This window comes from Delphinapterus leucas, chromosome 5 (assembly GCF_059928025.1).
Source record: "Delphinapterus leucas isolate spDelLeu-1000000601 "Yukka" chromosome 5, BTC_Dleu_Yukka2, whole genome shotgun sequence".
NCBI classification, from domain to species: Eukaryota; Metazoa; Chordata; class Mammalia; order Artiodactyla; family Monodontidae; genus Delphinapterus; species Delphinapterus leucas.
In genome coordinates this window covers 18,955,180-18,959,751 of record NC_143133.1, presented here as the reverse complement: position 1 = coordinate 18,959,751, position 4,572 = coordinate 18,955,180, and the positions used below count along the sequence as shown (strand labels likewise).

At 36.6% G+C, this 4,572-nt stretch overlaps 1 non-coding gene across 1 annotated transcript; it reads right to left on the bottom strand.

Annotated features, from left to right (window-relative positions):
• Window positions 1–702: 702 nt before the first annotated feature.
• Window positions 703–805, bottom strand: LOC115801978 (U6 spliceosomal RNA). The gene has a single exon (XR_004022354.1). It is a non-coding gene; the product is annotated as a U6 spliceosomal RNA (small nuclear RNA).
• Window positions 806–4,572: the final 3,767 nt, after the last annotated feature.

Here is a 4,572-nt window from a genome sequence, read left to right as displayed (position 1 = left end):
TTCCTTCTGCTAACTTTGGTCTTCATTCTTTTTTCTTTAATTCTTTGAGGTGTAAAGTCAGGTTGCTTATTTGAGATTTTTCTATTTTCTTAATATATGCATTTATTGCTGTAAACTTGCCTTTCAGAGCTGCTTTTGCAGCATCCCAAATGTTTTGGTGTGCTATGTTTCCATTTTCATTTGTTTTGAGATATTTTTTGGTTTCCCCTTTATGTTTGTTCTTCGACCCACTCATTGTTCAGGAGTATGTTGTTTAGTTTCCACATGCTTGTAAATTTTCCAACTTTCCTCTTATTGTTGATTTCAAGTTATACCATTGTGGTTGGAAAATATACTTGGTATTATTTCAGTCTTTTAAAATTTACTAAGATTTGCTTTGTGGCCTATCATATGGTCTATCCTGGAGAATATTCTGTGTGCACTTGAGAAGAATGAGTGTTCTGCCGCTGATGCATGGAATGCTCTATAAATGTCTGTTAGATCCATTTAATGTAGGGTTCAAATCCAATATTTCCTTGTTGATTTTCTGTCTGGATGATCTATCCATTGCTGAAAGTGGGGTATTCAAGTCCCCTACTGTTATTGTATTGCTGTCTATTTCTCTTTCCAGATCTATTACTATTTGCTGAATATATTTAGGTGCTCTATGTTGGGTGTATATGTATTTACAATTATTATATCTTCTTGAAAAATTGACCCCTTAAAAATATGAAATACTTTGTGAATTTGCATGTCATCTTTGCTCAGGGCCATGCTAACCTCTGTATTGTTTAAATTTTAGTATATGTGATGCTGAAGCAACAACAACTCATGGTATTATGAACATTTAAAATTGTTGTTGTTTTAAGTTACTAAGGGTTTTTTTTAATTTATTTCTTTAAGTTGAAGTGTAGCTGATTTACAATATTGTGTTAGTTTCAGTTGTACAGCAAAGTGATTCAGTTATATATATATATTTCATATTATTTTCCATTATAGATTATTATAAGATATTGAATATAGTTCCCTGTGTTATATAGTAAATGCTTGTTGCTTATCCATTTTATGTACAGGAGTTAACAGATAATTACACACTCCTAATTCATCCCTCCCCCTGCTCCCTTCTCCTTTTGGTAACATAGTTTATTTCCTATGTCTGTGAGTCTGTTTCTGTTTTGTATATAGATTCATCTGTGTTATTTTTTAGATTCCACATTTAAGTGATATTACATAATATTTGTTTTTCTCTGTCTGATTTGCTTCACTTAGTGTGATATTCTCTAGGTTGCTGCAGATGGCAATATTTCAAACGTTTTTGTGGCTGAGTAATATTCCATTTATATATATATATAATATTCCATTATATATAATATAATATATATTATATATAATGGAATATTATGTATATAATTATATATACACACACACACATACACACACACACACACACGCACACACACACCCCTTCTTCTTAAACATGTCTGTCGTTGGGCACTTGGGTTGTTTCTATGTCTTGGCTATTGTAAATAGTGCTGCTATGAATATTGGAGTGCATGTATCTTTTCAAATTAGAGTTTTCAAGTGGTTTTTATTATAGATAATTGATAAATCCTTAATCTGATTGAAGAATCTAGAAAAAGATGTTGAGGGTGCATAGCCCAACTCCTTCCTCTCATTCTCCTTTTGGGAGGAAGCAGCCCACTGAGAATCCATGTTCTCTTTCTGCCATCCAGACCATAAATTGTACAGGGTGGATATGCACTGATGGATACTTTTTCCAAATGCTAGAGGACCAGAAGTTAATGTCAATACTTGGCTGAAATCAAGGTCAAAACCAAGTATTGTCATAAGAGAAAGAACTAGAAATCAATAATAAATCTGAAAAATAATTTAAAAAATAGAATTATTATAATAATTTTAGTAGTCACAAATTAAAAGTTGATTAGTGAAATTAAAATGTGTTTTAAATATTTTTTCTAACAATGTATTCCATTCCCTTTCTCTTCACATTCTTTATTATGTCAAAATAGAAAGTAATTTATCCAGACTTTGGACTTTTTCCTTCTCGTGAAAGCTTAAGGTGGCAAAATGATAATTTAATTCATCCTCACAAGATGTGAAAAATTCTCAGATAGGACTTTTTATTGAAGACACATAGCGTCTTTGTACGGGATTTGGCCTTGACGTTTTCTGTTACTCATTTCTATATGAATTAAGTTTTCCTGACTATCAGAAGGATATTTTGTTCTAACAACTCCTGTTGTTTCTGTGTGGTGTTGAGTATATATATTTTTAATTTTAAAATGATTTTTCTGAGTTTTTCTTCCTCTATTCATCTGCCCCACTTTTATCTGGGCCTTCTCTTTCCTTCATCTCTTTTGTTCCTTTCTGCTCAATTTTGATTCATCTCTGACCATCTTGCCTGGGTGTAGGGCCCTATGGAAGGTGAGGAGGGCGTGCTGCTAAGCCCGTCAGCCCGGCTTCCTGCAGGCCTTTTGCCTCTCCTGCTAAGCCAGGGGCAAACCCCTCTCATCCCTGCTGCTGCTCTCACTGTCCCACCTCCTCCTGAGGATCTGGTAGCCATCTTGGTGTCTCCTATTATCAGGTTGTCAGTCGTCTCCTGGCTTCCCTCTGCTTTCTCCTGAACAGTTGCTGATTATGTGCTGATCTTGTGACTCTTGCTGGTTCGCACTTTGGGGTTCATGGAGTACCTTGTCACCTAGTTTTGTTGTAAATGTTGTACACTGGTTTGTTTTTTGTTTTAATTTCGCTGTTTTCTCTATACTGGGATTTGGGAAGATCCAAAAGCTTGCCATTCCCACCGTTGTCATCTTCCCAGAATTTGATAATAAGAATTTTAACACAAGTTCAATCTTCATTACTTGCCCATAATTTGAAAGGGACTATCCAGATAGTTATTCAGATCATTGATAAATCCAAATGACATCCCTTGTTCAAAACTCTTGTTTGTGTTACTGTCACTGTTAAGCTGATCATCTATGACGGTCCCCTATGATTATGATATCACCCAACCTCTGATCACCCACAAGTTTCAGGATGTGAGAAATGCTGTGAAAGTAGGCATCTGTATGGCTCTTTCGGCAAAATACCAGGGCCAAGGTCAAACCTGGGCACATCTTGATTACATGAGTGATGTATGTGTGATCTGTCTGCCCTGCTGCTGGATGGGTGAATTGAATTCTGGGCTTCAGTGTTAGGAAGCTCACCTGCATTCAGAAACTGTGTCCTCCAGCCCAGCCCTTACTAATTAAACAAAAGTTTTAAGTTTTACCTCCAAATGCCATCCAACTCCTTTATACTTCAGAACTTGGACAGGGAGAATTTTTCTCTTTATTGTTTAAAAAATAAACTAGGAGTAAAATATTGGAGAGCACCTTAACACATGAAGATTGAGGCATCTGGCAGGGCCAGGGAGGGTAACTTTGTTATGGTGACTCTTACTAAGTGTTATGGGTTGAATTTTGTCCCCTCAAGTAAGATATGTTAAAGCTCTAACTGTCCAAGCCTCAAAATGTGACCTTATTTGGAAATAGGATTCTTGCAGATGTACTTATTTAAGATGAAGTCATACTGGAATTGGGTGGGGACCTACTCCAATGTAACTGGTGTCCTTATGAGAATATGGCCACAAAGACAGAGGGAGAACACCATGTGATGATGAAGGCAGAGATTGGGTTATGCAGCTGCAACCTCAAAGACCACCGACAAATCACCAGAAGTTAGGAAGAAGAAGGGAAGGATTGCCTTACAGGTTTCAGAGGGGGTGCAGGCCTGCCAACACCTTGATTTCAGACCTCTAGCCTCCAGAACTGTGAGGCAATACATTTCTGTTGTTTTAAGCCCCCCAGGTGACTAATACACTAAGTAAAGGCTTTGGGAGCTTCTTATCTTTGTGGTTTGCAGCCTGTTTTGAGCAATGGAACTGGGTTTTGCAGTCACAAGACAACAGTGTAAAGAATCTCACTGACTCTATGGTGAACACAGAACTCAACACCCAAGAATTTGAAAGCAGCTAATGTCAATTAACATCTCTCTGTAGAAAATCTTTTTCCTTTAATTGAATCTTTGCTTGAGCCACACCAAGAAAAAGCTCCAGTTAGGCAGCTCAATGTTAAATTACAACAGTCTGTTACTTGTGTCAGAGAATACACTAAGTGATGTGATGCAAATGAGATTGAGGAAAACGTTGCAGAGTATAAACTTTAAAAAATCTCCTGCCAACCAAGAAAAATTCTCCACAAAAGTAGAGGAGAAAGAAAACAGTTTTGTTACTGAATAAGCATTAATCCAGAATGTGATGTGCATCACAGGCAATCCACTGAGAGACTGCAAAAACAGAAAGAAATCTCACCCTTTTACATAGCCAGGCAGATAACTACCCATTCCATACATGTGCTCAAGGTAAACGGTAACTAGCCCTCAAAAAAGAGGACTTGACGGCACCATTCATTACAGAGTTCATCTTTTATTTTTTTACATCTTTATTAGAGCATAATTGCTTTACATGTTGTGTTAGTTTCTGCTGTTTAACAAAGCGAATCAGCTATACATATACATGTACATATATCCTCA